This window comes from Cavia porcellus, unplaced genomic scaffold (genome assembly GCF_034190915.1).
Source record: "Cavia porcellus strain 051 isolate PalLab524CR breed Dunkin Hartley unplaced genomic scaffold, mCavPor4.1 scaffold_19, whole genome shotgun sequence".
NCBI classification, from domain to species: domain Eukaryota; kingdom Metazoa; phylum Chordata; class Mammalia; order Rodentia; family Caviidae; genus Cavia; species Cavia porcellus.
The window spans coordinates 41,766,376-41,783,145 of NW_026947502.1; the positions used below are offsets into that span (position 1 = coordinate 41,766,376).

Here is a 16,770-nt window from a genome sequence, read left to right on the forward strand (position 1 = left end):
ATCAATTCGTGTAATTGTTCCTAGCAAAGTTAATATTTAATTGTTCTGGATGAAAGGTAACTAAAAAAAGGAGGAAAATCTGGCAGTCATTTATTCTTTGGATTTATTACTCATTTCTTACTTTAAGAACAATATAATATTGATTATTTGATATTTATTTAGTGCTTAGGTTTTGCTCAGCAAAACAATTACAAAATATGTTGTGCATATTATGTTTCATGGCTTCTAGTTGCCAATACTGATTTTCATATTAAATGGATTATATATAATTTATGACACTATTGATATCTAGTGTCTCACTTAGACATTTCAATAATCCTGTGAAAGAAGGGTTATATGGATTATGAAATTTAGGCTCTAAAATATTCTCAATAAGTGACAGATTTCATCAGCAAATGAAAACATCACATCCAAGGCTGTTTTCTGCATCTTGCAGGGTCTAGAACATGCATTATCCAAATCATTCCTGTTTCATTGCTACATTGCAATAGACTTCTCTTGCCTAGTATCAGTTGACTGCATAATCAATTAAAGTAAACTGTTTTCTGTCACAAAGGTGAACAGGCTGTTGCTGTATATTTTAAGCAAACTCAGTTTTGACCTATGTGACTTACTATAAAAAGATATCCTTTTAATAATTCTTGGAAAAATAAAAATACTGCCATAGAAGTCCATTCATCTCCAAGATGGGATAAGAATACTCCTACAGAGTACAGTCAGATTGTTATGATTTATTGTCTTGCAATAATCCCCTACTCAATGGCTGTGATCAAGCTGTGTAAATGTAATGAATATTTCATTTAACACAGTGACTGCAGAATCAAGTATTAAACTGAAGATTATTTTAAAGTATATTCAGTGAGCATATGATTTAATTAAAGTGTGAAAATCAGGAGATATGCATCTCAATAGTATTTCAAATGAAAATATTCTATCACTGAAAAATAATGGCTTGGAATATCCTTGAATGGCATTCATATTAAGCAATTTAGAGAATATTGGCAGAAATTTTATGTTTTGATGGAGTGGAGCAGAGTTCATAGTTCAAAATTAGTATAATATTTTCCTTAACTACACTTGACTAGCAATAAATCTTGTTAAATTTAGAAAAATTTAAAATTATTACACTTACGGAATGAAGCCATCACTAAAATGAACTCATTTTTCGAAGTTAAATTTAGTTTGTTTATCATGGCGTATTACATTAGAAACTTTCCAGATGCAGTAATTATCAGGCAAAGAAATTTATTCAATTATTTATTCTTAAAATTATAATCTCTGATTTTTTATTTATATGTTTAGAAATAAAAATGTAAACTAAATTCCAAATAAACTTTATAGCAGAACACGAGAATTTGCTTTGTCATCACTCAAAAGCTTCCAGTTGTTTTCCAAAAAGCATGAAATGTGTTTCTTCTTTAGGTCTTAACTGTTTCGATAATGTTCCCCAAAATTTGCATAATGGACTGATATAATTAAAAAAGTAATAGCACCATTTCCTCATCTGTCTACCAATAAACTACCTGCTGCAGTAAGAGAATGCTATGAAAAGAAATATATCAAGTGAGTTTTTAATGGATGTAGAACACTTAAAAATTGGTAGTCATAAAATTTACACTGAATTTATCATTCATGAGTGATGAATGATATCTAACTTACAAGACAAGGGACTGCTTTGCCTTCAACCAAAGTTCCTAAGCTGAAAAGTAAGATGAAAGTGGGGAAGGAAAAGCATAAAAGAGGAGGCTAGGGAATAAGTAGAGATAGAAGAAGAGAAAGATGGAGAGAAACAGAAACTGTAGAAAATTTAGGCAGCCTTTGGGCTCCAGGCATTCATTTTTATACCCTGCCATCCCCACATCATGTCACACATAAACTTATGTGTTCACATTCTTACTAAATACTCTTCTACAGGACCAGCTAAAAGTAAACTGCATTGAAACCAACTAGAGGAAAACACATTTTTGTGGAGCTTTAAATATTAACCTATTTTGAATGTGCAATTTTATTTATGTATTTTGGGAACAATAATTTTTATCTCTTCAATATTTATACAAGTTTTTTAAAAGTGGAATCTTGTCTATATGGACCAGAGGATAATACAACCCTGCCAAGGCACAATTTGGTTATTGACCATAGTTGTAATAATTTTTGAGTTACTTATATTGGGGAAAATGTTTAATATTTTCTACTTTTTGTCCTTAAAACTCAAAACTTTAAACAAACCATTTTCACAGAAAAGAATTTAGATTTTGCAGTATTTCCAAAGTATACATTTATTAAGATACTATAAGTTTGGGTTTAATTTTGTAATTTATGTGATTTTTCCCTATGATAATGAAAACATCATTACTAATCACAACACAGAGTAATGTTTCTATTTCCCAAAGAAAAGAGTAGGAAAACAGAAGACCCAGGCAAGAATGAAACTCAGCAGACCATTAAATCCTGTAGTCCAGCATCTAGGACATAGATGAGATGTGAGTTCCAAGGGTCTAAGTATCCAACTTAAGCATCTTGTTGGTTACATCCCACAAGTTCTCCCTCTTGGTCTAACTCTACTCACTGCCTACAGCAGACATTTCACATTTCTGGCATCTCCAGCTTCAGAGTCTCCACAGGAACTGTGGCTCATTCCCAAACAGCATGTACAGCTTCTGCAGGGGTCTGGCCTCTCAAATATTCCTTGAAAATCCAGGTAGAAGCTTCCCTGACTACACAATTTTTTCATATTGCAAGCTAGTAAAATTAGTATTGCAAGGACTATGCCAAGTGTCTAGTATCAGCTGCTGCAGCAGCCAGGCTCCCTTGGACCATGGCTGGCACAGCCTCTCAGTAAAATGAATCCTGGAGAACTGACTTTTAAGATGGCTTTTTAGAGTAGGGGGTCCCAGGAATACCCTTCTCAAATCTAAGATTCACACTTTTGTTTTCTTGCTGATTCTAGAGATGCCCTGGTTACATTTTCTTTTTTTTGGTTCAAAAGGACTTATTTTTATGGTGCTGATTTCTTTAATAACCATACTTTCTTTGGCCCTGATTTCATACATGATTCATTCCGAGCCACAATTTATTTCTTAAAAATTTTATGCTTAGACTCTGCAACCAACCAGAATTCATGTCTATTTATCTTTGCTGAGCCCATGCAGACTTAGTTAAATTTTCCATGTCAGAGAACTTGAGTGGGGCTCCTTCTGGGATGGCTGGGGCCACAGTAAAAATGTCTGACAAACCAGCTCAGATTCAGTTCAGCAACATTTCGGCAGCCAAAGCTGTTGTTGATGCTGTTAGAACAAGCATTGGACAAAAAGGAATGGATAAAATGATTTAAAATGGACAAGATAATGTGACCATTATGAGTGATGGTGTCACCATTCTGAAACAAATGCTAGTGTTACATTCAGCACCTAGAATGCTGGTGGAACAGTCTAAGGCTCAAAATATAGAAGCAAGAGACGGCATCACACCAGTGGTCATCATCGCTGCCTTTTAGATTCACATACTAAGCTTCTTCAGAAAGGGATTCATCCAGCCGTCTTTTCCTAGGTATTCCAGAAGGCTTTGGAAAAGGGTCTTGAAATCCTGGCTGACATGTCTCTGCCTGTGGAACTGAGTGACAAAGAAACTTTGTTAAGTTTCTTTGCAATCACTTCATTGGACTCACAGGTGGTCTCCCAGTATTCAAGTCTACTTTCTTAAATGAATGTAAGTGTGGTAATGAGTGACTGACCCCACCACAATTACTAATGTAAATCTTAAAAATATTAAAATAGCTAAGTAGTTTGATGGGACAATTGATGACTGTGATTTGGTGAAAGGGTTAGTTTTGACCCAAAAAATGACAAATTCTGGCATACCCAGAGTTGAAAAGGCTAAGATTGAGCTCATTCAGTTTTGCTTATCTGCTCCCAACACAAACATGGACAATCAAACAGCACTTTCTGACAATGCCCAGATGGACTGAATCCTGTGAGAAGAGAGCTTATATTTTAAATTTAGTGAAACAAATTTTAAAAATAGGGTGAAACATCCTCCTCATATGGAAATCTGTCCTAAGAGATGCTCTTAGTGATCTTGCATTACGTTTTCTGAACAAGATGAAGATTATGAATTATGGATTATGGTTAAGGATTTTGAAAGAGAAGACATCGATTTCATTTGTAAGACAATTAAAACCAAGCCAGTTGCTCATATTTACCGATTCACAATTGACATGCTGGGTTCTGCTGAGTGAGCTGAAGAGATCAATTCAAATGGTTCTGGCAAACTGCTCAAAGTTACAGGCTGTGCAAGCCCTGGAGAACATTACAATTGTTGTTCATGATTCTAGCAAACTGGTGATTGAAGAAGCTGCACGTACCATTCACGGCACCCTGTGTGTTATTCACTACTTAGTAAAGAAGAGAGCCTTTATTGCAGGAGGCTGTGCTCCAGAAATAGAGTTGGCCCTACGGCTGACTGAACATTCAAGAACACTGACTGGTATGGATTCCTACTGTGTCCATGCTTTTGCAGATGCTATGGAAGTCATGCCATCTACGCTAGCTGAAAATGTTGGTCTGAATTCCATTTCTACAGTACCAGAACTAAGAAACTGGCATGCTCAAGGAGAAAAAACTATAGGCATCGATGTCTGAAATGGTGGTATTTCCAACATTTTGGAAGAAATGGTTGTCCAGCCTTTGTTGGTTTCAGCCAGTGCTCTGATCCTAGTAACTGAAACTGTCCAGAGCATTTTGAAAATTGGTGATGTGGTAAATACCCGATAATGTGAGTACACTGGCTGACTGGCAGCGTTATATTGTGAATACTGCAACTCAGGTGGAGGCAATCTTGGTGTGACTTGTTGTTCAAAAGATTGCTTCCTCTATGAATTCCTGAACTTGTTCTTCCAGTTGCTGTTTGCTTGAAATTGTATTGAAAGAACTAAATATTAAATATCTGATTTCAAAAGAAAAAATTACATAAAAATTCTCTGCTTAGCATTTGGCTTCCAGTTCTCACTGTAAGTTTCAGTAAAAGTAGTCGGCACTTCCCATGCCACAGTCTGAATGCCGAGCTGCCTTAAAATTTCCTCTGCCAGATAAATCCGTCCATGGCTATTAAATTTAGCCTTACACAAGTATCAGAAAATATTCTGTACAAAATAAAGGCATTTTTGTAAGAATAAAGCATGCATGGCTAATCTAATTCCTGATAAAGTGCTCTTTTCAAACTGAAAACCTCCCGATCCTGGCCTCTACTGTCTGCATTCCTGTTCACGTTCTGGTCACCTGCGCTCCAACTGAAAATACTTATAAGCTCCACTTCCTGCATTCTAATCTTCTCTAGGCCATATTTCCAAAGTCTTGCAAATTCCCCCCATAAATCAATTCTAAAATCTTCTCAATTACATGATTAAGTGTACTCATAGCCACAACCTCTTTTTCTTGCTATCAGTTTTCTTTGTTAGTAAGTTTTCCCATTGCTAAACAAAATACCCATAACTTAAGAGAGAAGATATTTGTTTGGTTCATGGTTTTAGATAGTTTAGTCCATACTCTGCTGGCTCCAGCATAAGTGCAACACTGTGGAACGGTGTGATGGAGCAAAGCTTAGTGCACGCTGAGGGGGAAAAAGAGCAGAAGAGCCGTGCCAGAGAGTGGGGGCCACCGGCAGGAACAGGCCCCAGCTCATGCCTCCCTGCCCCAGCTGGTCATACCCAGGAATACACTTTTCTAATCACACTGTCACCTCCTGCCAACTAAGGTAAATTGAAGCTTACGTGTGGCCTATTATTGCTAAATGTGAAGATTTAGCTTCACTTACTAATAAAGATTGATGGTTAATTTTCAAGGCATTAAGCTTTTAATAACATACTACTTCATAAGATAATAATATCCTATGCCTTCATGAATCAGATAAGTCTCATAAATGTGATTCACTACAAAAATTATGATATGAATAAACAGAATTATAAGTTAAATTTACACTTAAAATGTTCTGAAAGGCAAATAAAACTGTGACAGTCATTAATTTTCAGACCTTAAATCAACCCCACATATATATATATATATTATTTTTCTATGTTTAGTAATTATTAAGTAAATGAATCAAAGGATAAATTTATGGTTCAGTGGATGAAGGATGATAAAAGAGTTGGAGGTATTATTTTTAATTAGAAAATTTTTTGAGTAAATAGGTAAATAATACTTGCTTTGCTTTTGTGTGAGAACAATTCTGAATAGAGATCTTGTGAAAGATAGAAACATAATAATTATGCAGAAAGGCAACTTAATGCCCACAGAAGACTGCAAAATTTTTCAAAAACATTAAAAGTGTGTGACTAAAACCACAGAAGAAATGAAAACATTAACCTATAAATGCTCATTATGTTCATTAATCCAAGTGTCTGATTTTATAAACAAAACTAAGAGTCATAAATAAAAGCTTTTTCATAAGCCATATGAATTTAATAAGATCACTGTTAGAGTTCTCCATCTGATATTCTTCCTAGAGCATGGCACTGTCTCTGTGGAAGAAGAAAAAAGGTTTTCTATTAATTGTGATTAATTTATTCCCATGAGAAGTATATTTCCTCAAATATTGCAATTCATAATATTCTCATTAGTGTAATGAATCACATCAAGGTTTTTTCACTGGTGCTTTTATAACATAATTACATAGTTCCCATTACAATCATTACGAAGACTATGTCACAATTATAATATAATTTATAAGTCCCAACATGACTATGGTGGCAGAGGATTCCACTGGTGACCCTCAATAAGCAATGTCTATTTTTATTCATGCCCCTTACATAATGTTCTAGACACTCATTCTGATCATGTCTATGTAACTTGCACCGGCTAATGGCACAGTAGTAAGCATGATACAGGCAGCAACTGAAAATCCTTGCATGTTGGGCGTTTTTTTTTGGAATGTTGTCTCTTGAAACTCTTCCATACTTTTGGGAATTCTGGGATAGACCACAACTGAGAGGGAGAAGTCATGAGCGGATCACACTGACATCAGGCAGCTCAGTGACCCAGCGCCCCGATTTCCCAGCTGAGCCTTATTAGATACCTCATGCATGACACTGGGAGAAATAAAGTTTATAGCTTTAAATCCCTAAGTTACAAAGCGATTTGTTACACAGCATAAACACAGAGTTAATGAAAAACTGCCTAGTAATGAGAAGAGATATCTAATACATGAAGGGTAGAGATGGAAACAAAGATATATATGTATAATATAGATACAACATACACATGTATATATATATATATATCTTTGCATTAGCTAATGTTACAGTAACAAGCATGACACTTATGTATTCCAAGAGACTAGTCGCAGCACATTTTAGGATTTCAAATCCTAAACTATATCATTTAAATACTGAGAATACATAAAAAGATATCAGACTATCAAAATAAGTAAAATAGTATTTATAACAACTTTTACATCACGTGCATTTAAAATAAATTTCACTTCAAATAGAAAAATAAACAAATACTGTATTCAAATAACTTTGTGATACAGTGCCTTACTGTCACTCACTGTACAAATGAGTTATGAGGTAGAAACTCTAGGACAGTAGCTGACTGTGTGAAGTGCATGCCTATGTCCTGGAGAGATGAGTGAGCCACGTCCTCTAAATTAGTGTTCCTCTTAGCAATGTCACTCTGCTTTTGTGAGATGGCAAATATATAATGGTAAATAAATATTATGTTTGGGGGATCAATTAATTATGGGTGAGCCATTATATTAGTTTTATATTGGAACATTAATAATCCTTATTTTATTTTTCTTTTAAAATATTAAGTGTTTCTCTTTTGTTTTAATGTCAGTCTTAATTTATGGCTTTATTCTTTTAACTTAAAGTTTAATTCTGCTAATTAAATGAAGAGAAGCTAAAAGCTTTCCCTTTAAATTCAGAAACAAGATTAGGATGTCCACTGTCACCACTTCTGTTCAATATAATTATGGAAACATCAGCTACATCAATTAGACAAGAGAAAGAAATGAAAAGGATATAGATAAGGAAGGAAGAAGTTAAAATATCATTATTTGCAGATGACATAATTTTCTACATAGGAGACCTCCAAAACTCCACCAAAAACTCCTACAACTAATAAACCAATTCAGTAGTAGAGCAAGATACAAAGTCAATACTCAAAAATCAATAGCATTTTTGTATGTCAATAATAATTCCCTCACTGAGAGGCAAATTAAGGAAACAATACCTTCCTCTGTAGCATCAAGGAAAATGGCATACTTAGAAACTGGCCTAACCAGGGAAGTAAAAGTCATCTGTAATGAAAACTATAGTACTCTGAAAAAGCAGATCAAAGAGAACATCAGAACATGGACAGATATCCCTTGTTTCTGGATAGGCAGAACCAATATGCTCAAAACGAACATATTTCCAAAACCATTATATAGATTTAATGCACTCCCAATCAAAATACCAATAACATTACTTGTAAAACAGGAGAAAGTGACACCAAAATTCATAAGAACCAGAAGAGATCTTGATTAGAGAAAACTACCCGGGGCAATAAGGGTGAGACACGAAGCACCATAAGCTTGAACTTGTGAAATCATATGACAAAGTCACAGTGATAGAAACAGTATGAAATTGGACATGGAACAGAACACAAGTTACAAAAGCAACTCCAGGCACATACCACTGCCTTGATTTTGACAAAAAGAACAAATCTTTTTACTGGAGAAAAGATGGCCTCTTTCCTAACTGGTGCTAGTTGAAGTGGCTGTCCACAAGTATGAGATTAAACCTAGACCCATAGCTTCCATCATACGCTAAACTAAAATAAAAATGTGCCAATTATCTAAACATTAGAGCAGAAAGACTTAATCTTCTGGAAGAAAAATAGGCAAAAATCTTGGGGATATATACAGAGGCAAAAGCTTTCTAAAGAAAACCTATTGCGTAAGATATAATACCAAGAATCAGCAAATGAGATCATATCAAATAAAAGCTGCACAGCAAATGAAACCTCCAACAGAGTGAACAAACAACCTACGGGGGGGGAGGGGGGATATTTGCCAGCTACTTTTCAGACAAAGGTCAAATGTCAAGAATATATAAAAAATTTTTAAAAATGGCCCCCCAAAATTTAAAGACCCAATCCAAAAAAGAGCTTCTGAAATGAATAGATACTTCTTTATTATTATTATTTAAAAATAAAACAATTTTAATTATCATTAGAATGAAAGTGACAATGGGTTTTCAGGAGCTAGAAATCAGATCTCTTTTAAAATCACCCCCCACTCATACCTGACAATTTCAATTGAATATAATACCTCCCAATTCCCAAATGATTAACTCTATTATTTCACTTAAGTGTAGGAAATTTTTAAAATGTGATTTCTAAATTATTACATGTATATTAATGTGCCATTTGAACTGTCATTATGCTAGCAGAATTATGAAATAAACTGAATAGATACTTCTCAGATGAAAAAGTACAAGTGACCAATAAGTCAATGAAAACATATTCAAGATCTCTTGTCATTCAAGAAACACAAATTAAAACAACACTGAGATTCCATCTTACTCCAGAAAGCATGACTACCATCAAGAAGTAAACAAATAACAAATATTGGGGGGGGGGGAGCACGAGATGAAGGGAATGCTTTTCATTGTTGGTGACAGTATAAAGTGATATAATCACTATGCAAACAGCATGGAGATTCCTCAAAATATTAAAAATAAAAAATTCAATTTGATTCAGCTACTCTTCTTCTAGGTATCTTCTCAAAAGAGGTAAAGACATCATTCCATAATGATGCATGCATACCCACAATTGTAGCAGCACAATTCACAATAGCTAAAATCTTGTCTCCCAACCAGTGAATGGGCAAAGAAAATGTATTTATAAACAATGGAGTATTACTCTGTCATAAAAAGTATAAACGTGAGTCATTGTATGAAAATGTGTGCACTTTGAGATCATAATGATAAGTGAAGTAATTCAGACACAGGAATTTAAATATTGCATGGTTTCTTCTACGTGAAAAATATATATATAAATAAAATATGAAATAAAGCTAAGAGAAAGAGAGAGAGAAAGAGAATATGTTATTGTAATTCAAAATGGACAATGTATCTAAAAATGTACCTTTACCTTGTATAACTATCTTATGTGTTTTTGTGTTTTTTGCTCTGTTAGTCTGCTTTTTGTGTATGTATGTACGTGTTTATGTATATATTTAACTTTACAAGGTGTTACAAGATAAATAAATGAACATGATACTAGCAAAATAAAAGGTGGTAGATGAAGGGGAAAATTAATCAAAATGTGTTTTATATATATGTACAATAAATACAATCATTATGCACTGCAAACTTGTATGAATAAAACTGAAAAAAACCCAAAACTTAATAAGAAAGATACTTTTTAAAACTTACTTCTAAGATAGTAATATATAATATATTAGCTATTGTTAATTTCCTACTAGTTTTTTGAAATTCTGCATCATTTCTATCCTTTTTTCTGTTTTTCTTTTTAAAATAAAAAAATCGCATGATAGAAAAAACAACTTTGAAGAATGAAAAATAAGTAAACCACAATGGATTCAAAATTTATGTTTCACTTCTTGTTTTTTTTATGGAATAGCCAATGGTAAACATCCCAGAACTACTGAAAATTCACTGTTATGATACCATTTTGACCAAGGGAAACACTTTTGTAGACTGTCAGCATTACCATTTGCATGTAGACATGTAAAGTGTTGGCTGTCTGACGGTGACCCTGAAAGATGGAGGAAGCATAAGGTAAAGAGTGCGGCCTTGCTTCACAGGAAGATTACATCTCAACTCATCGAGACGTATTGAAAGATTTCAGAATTGTAATTTGTTCTTACACAAAAACACATATGCAAAGTCAAAAGGAAGATGTACTAACAATGATTTATTAGGTCTAAAGCTGAATGCCTGTTACAAACCTTAAACTGTATTGCCATTTGCATCTAAATTGCTTAAATTTAAGCATCAATATTAAAAGATGACTATATGAACAAACCAAAATGAATGAGAGAAAAATATGTATTAAAACATGAACGATGTGTACTTCTTCTTCTTACTATCATGGGGTAGTTGGTGTTGAATAAGTCATTCTGCTGCAAAAACTATAAAACTAGGCAAAATATATGTCACAAATTGCTGCCATGGTTGTCCAGCAAGCAGCACAGTCTTGAAATGCTTGGACTGCAAAACTTGCTTAGTTTTATGGTCACACCACTTGCTGATGTAGTGATGGGGATGTGGGAGGTGTTGAACAGGGACCAGCAGTTCCTCTGAACCAAAGCAGGCAGTGAGGATTTAGTGAGACGGTCAGGAGGAGCAAGGCAGGTTACTGAAAAGAGAGAGGTGTACAGAGAAACACTTCCGTGAATGTGAATGACACAGTCTGCTTCGGTCTTTAGATGCAAACAAGCCATGCTTCTGTAGGACAAGACTCCCAGGCGGCCAATGAATAAATACTGGAGAAGTAATAACTAAGAGAGCATGTGGAGCTCTCTGAGGAGGACCTGAAGCAGATGCACAGGGAGAGGGGGATGCTGTTGCACATTCTGGGTCTGCAGGGGGACGCTGCACAGACCATGTGCTACTTGTGAATAGGTCTCCAAATGAAGCTACTCCGTGTCTTCCATTTAGGAAAACCATTAGAACAAACAACTTAATTTTGATGGAAATTAAGTGCTAGTAGCAACAGTAAGCAAAAATATCATGAATAAAGTAAGCAAGATCTAGATGCCTAAGAACACAAATTCATACTGTATAAGACAAAAAAATTCTAAAATTCCAAAGAAGTAGAAAAATGATGTCCTTAATCAGGAGATAAACCCATCAATAGAAATAGATCTACAAGTCACAGATCAGATGAAGTCTTCTATTAATGCCTCCTTTGAGTTTAGTATTATTACATATTTTAGTTTTAATGTTTTTATATTTTCCTTAATTTTTTACTTTTTCTGCTAAAGCTGTTAGACCCTTTTATGCCAATACATTTTAACTATATTATTTTAACATTTCATTGATAACTTTATCTGAGTTCCTGTGGCCATGTTTCTATTATTACTTTTTTGAAAGTGCTTGCCTTAGTATAAATTATTGTACAATTATGGTGATGGTCTAACATGGCTGAAGTGCCGACAACCACTCACTCCTTCTTCCTGAATAAATCAAGACTTGCTTGCAACAGGCCAACAGTTAGGGATGAACCAGCTAGGGTAAAAAAAAGATTATCATTTAGGGGTTTGTTCACAAATTCATAAAGCATGTAGGAGACATGGTCATGTTAGCTCAAAATCCACCTAGCTTGTTGTTGTTGCTATTTTGAATTCTTAAAGATTGTTTATTGATACAAGTTAGATATACATAATGATCAGATTTATCATAGGGAATTTGTACTTGTGTGATGTATCTTGATTCTACTTTTTCTCAATTCCTCCCCTCCTTTTAACCCTTCTACTTCTTATTTACAAATATTTGTTTCTATTTTATCTCTCTTTTATTATTTTGTTTATTTTCCCATCCATCTTTTTTCCTTTTGAAAAATTTCCTCATATTTAACAATTTCTATTGTACATTTTGTACCTCATTTAGTCTTTAAGTTTCTCACACCAGAGAGATGATGCAATATTTACATGTGTATCTGATTTATTTCACTTGAGTATGATCTCAAGGTGCATCCATTTAGCTATAAATGTTTCAAGCTTATCCTTCTTTATGCTTTGGGAGTACTCCATTGTATTAAAAAAAATTTCCCATTCCTCAGTTGATTGGAATTTTGGTTGTTCCCAAGAGTTAGCTATTACAAACTATGCTGCAATAGACATGCTTCCTCATACATTGCTGTGGTGTGATGCTTTTAATACTTTCTGAAAGATAGAAGAGGAATGGCTAAGTCGAATGAGACTTCTGATCCTAGTTTTTTGAGAACTCTCCACCTTGATTTCCACAGGGCTTGTACCAGTCTACACTCCCACCTACAGTGGAAAAAGTTTCCTTTTCCCCACAGCCCCTCCAACATCTGTTATTCGTTGATTTCTTGATGACAGCCATTCTTTCTGGAGGGAGATGGAATCTCAGTGTTATTTTGATTTGCATTTCTTGAATGTCTAGTGATGTTGAACATCTTTTCATACATTTGTTTACCATTTGTACTTCCTTTAAGAAGTGTGCACTTATTTCAGATGCTCATTTATGGATTGAGTCTTTAAATTTGGGTTTTTAAAATTTTTATGTGTTCTGAACATAAATTCTTGTGTGAGGGACAATTGGATAAAATTTTTTCACACTCTGTGGGTCAACTTTTCACTCTATTGGCAATTTCTTGTAGGGAAAAGTTTTTTTTTAATAGGATGAGATACCAATTGTTGATTCTTTGTTGTGTTTCCTGTGTGATTGGGGTTTTCTTCATGAAATCTTTGCCTACACTAATGTCTTCAAGAGTTCTACTTATTCTCTTAGATTTAGTGCTTCTGTTTGTGTTCGATCCATTTCAGTTGTAGTTTAGCGTGTAGTAAGAAAAATTGACCTAATTTTAATCTTCAACATGGTGGAAAGACAGTTTGCCAGCACCTTTTATAAAGAGGCTATCTTTTTTCCAGATAAGGTGGCTGAGTGTATTTGGAGTTGTTTCTGCATCTTTCAGTCTGTTCCATTGATTTGGTTTCTCGAGTATTTTTGTTTGTTTTGTTTTTCCAGTACCATGCTGCTTTTATTACAGTAGTACAATTTGTATAACTTGTAGCATAATTTCAAATCAGGGATTGTGATGATCCCTGCCTCGTCTTTGTTCCCTTTGTTTTTGCTATTTTTAGGTCTCTTCTGTTTCCAAATGAATTTTAGGAGTTTTCTCTGGTTCTGTGAGGTATGCTAATGGTATTTTGATTGGGATTGCATTAAATCTGTATAATAATTTTGGGAGCAAACCAGAGGAAATTTAAGAAGTGGTTAGATTATATTCTGTCTTAAAGGTATAGAGCGCACAAGCAAATTTTCTGGGGAATATAAAAGAGAAAAAGGGTCAAGGATATTTAGAGTCGAAGTCTATGGAACTGGGAAATTTACTATCAAATAAATTGAGGAAAATGTGAACTAAGCAGTGTTTGGGAGGTAAGGTCTGGAACATATTTTAGGTTTGTAAATTTGGTTTATAAACTGTTGAAATAATCCATTTTAAAATCATGGAAGTGCCTGAACAGATATATAAATTTAGGAGTTGTCACATATAAATGAATTTAAGATTTGTTTCATATGAATGAATTTAGGAGTTGTCACATTTGAATTTCATACAGTTATAAGAGTGAACAAAATCACTGCTCAATGGCTATGAAGGAGGATAGAAGATAAGCAAGAGAGGGAAGGAAGGACAGGGGAGGGTAAGGGAGAAACAAAGGGACAGATATTTAAAAATTAGAAACAACAAACTATTGGTGGTATTAAGGATAAGGACCAGTCATAAGGAAGACCTTCTTAAGTTTTCAATAAACTAAAAAAATAAGGAAAAATTGTGGGTAGAGAGGAAATTGAACACAAAACTCCATGGCCAATTACAAAACATAAATACGTAGCACAAGAGATTGAATTTTAAGAATATCATGCATTGTTTTTAAGGAAATTCTTAGAAAGACTCAAGCTGGCTGTCATCCCAAAATGCACAGAATTTCAGATTTTATGTCATTTCAGCAGATACTCATGTGCTTACTGTACAAAAGGCAGAGAAATGTGCTGAGTGTAATATAAGGTTTAAAGTTACTATATCAAGGCAGAAATGAGATACAGGCCCAGTCATCTAACATTTATCAGTCTGTGAAAAATCACTAACAAATGTGAAGGAAAGGTTAAGTTCTTTTTAATTTGATATGATTTAAATCTAATTGACTTGTTAAAAAGGATAGAGATGCAATTGGGAAAGATTCTGCACATCCCTAACCTCGGTCTCCAGCTTCGTTCTGTGAATCTTGTCTCCATCACAGCTTTGCCCTCTTTGGGATGTGTTCTTACAATGGCTTCTGGCAGCTCTAGGCTTTGACTATGAATTTGCAAAACAACAACAATGAAAACATCTGCTCCCACAAATCCTTCACCAGAATTGTGAATCTGACTCTCTCTCATCTCAGCTACATTGTGTGCCTGCATATAGAAGTGATCGCTAAGGTTGGATCAAGGGTGGGGGAGCACAGAGCAGTGGTGGAGAACCTGTAGCACGCGTGCCCCGCCAGCTACTTGTACCACTGAAAGCTCTGAAAGTTTCACCATCTCTGGCACAGAGTGCATAGATTGGCTGAAGGATGTCACACACTTATGAGTTAAAGGGAAGGGGAAGAATGGTGTCAAAAGAAAGCTAAACAAGACAATGTGTATATATGCACACAAACACACACACATAGATGTCTATATACGCATACACGTGTAGGCATATGTGTTATATATGTAGTGTGTATGAAGACCTTGTATGTATTTCAGTAGAAGACATCAGAAAAGGTGTCAAATTTGCACTTGACACTTGAGCATTTAAATAACTGAAGACTTTAGAAAGAGAGCTTTCTAGGTCGAACAAATTATGAAACAGTGTCAAAGAGACAGGTTGTGCAAAAATGATCAAGATGTAAATTAGTCTGCAGAGTACATACAAACACATACAAACACCTCTTATTCTTTTTTGAGAACTCATGTGTAAGGATCATAATAAACTTACAGTGTGAAAATAGAGGGTTAATAATCTATTCATTAATGGGAATGGTTACCCATCTAGGGATGAGTAACACGATATATTAATTATAATGCAGTTGCAACCAATAACAAAATAGCCAGTTAATGGAGGTTTCTGCCAGAGAGCACTGTTTACATAAGAAGTTCAGAGCTATTCCTAAGCCTTAAATTCTTAACAATCTTCCACTCAATCATCTATAATATGCTGACATTTTCCCTCCAGCTTCAAATCCTCAAACATCTGCAAAGTAAAATCCCTTTTTATGCAGCTTTCTTAGGGAGGAAAACATACTTATTTGTGTGTGTTTGTTGGGGATTTGTTCCAGGGATCCATGAAGATATCAAAGTTTTCTGATGTCCTGGTCAGCTTTCCCACCATTGAGACACAATACCTAACATCCACAATTCGAAAGGTACGAGGCTTAATTAGGCTGAATATTTGAAGGGAAATCATTCCATGGTAAAGCTGGCTCTGAGGCAGGAACATCACAGCAGAAGGTTGTGGTAGAATAAAACTGCTCAGTTTGTGGCAGTCAGGAATAAGCAGGGAACACTGCTGAGAGACCACATATAAAACCCAAGATCACACCTCCATACCCCACCAAGACACCCATGGGTGTATTTTACTAATATTCTAGATGCTTCTTAATCCACTGATCACATTCCTGATTATAATCACATTCCTGATTTAAATGGCTCAGTATTTGCATGTAACTATGCATATTCATAATAAGTAAAATAGTAAACCATGCAAATAGTTGTTATAATTTATAATTTAGGAAATAATACCAAGGAAAAACTTTACATTAAAATATAGATGCAATTTTAAATAATATTGAGTATTTTTATCTTTTATAATTTGGATCTTTGGAAGAGGACCTATGAATAGGAAAAGGCTAATTATGTTCCAGAATTTTCCAGCATTAATTTAAAATATTCAGTCTATTTGGCCATAATTGGGCCTGATGTAGCAACGTGCAGTGTAACTTTCTATTACTGGACCAATTATGATTCAGATTCTGCACTGGGTGTTTTGCAGACCG

The 16,770-nt window shown here is 34.7% G+C and overlaps 1 pseudogene; it reads left to right on the forward strand.

Moving 5' to 3' along the window:
* Window positions 1-3,166: 3,166 nt before the first annotated feature.
* LOC100718041 (T-complex protein 1 subunit delta-like) lies at window positions 3,167-4,769 on the forward strand (annotated as a pseudogene).
* The last annotated feature ends 12,001 nt before the right edge of the window (window positions 4,770-16,770 follow it).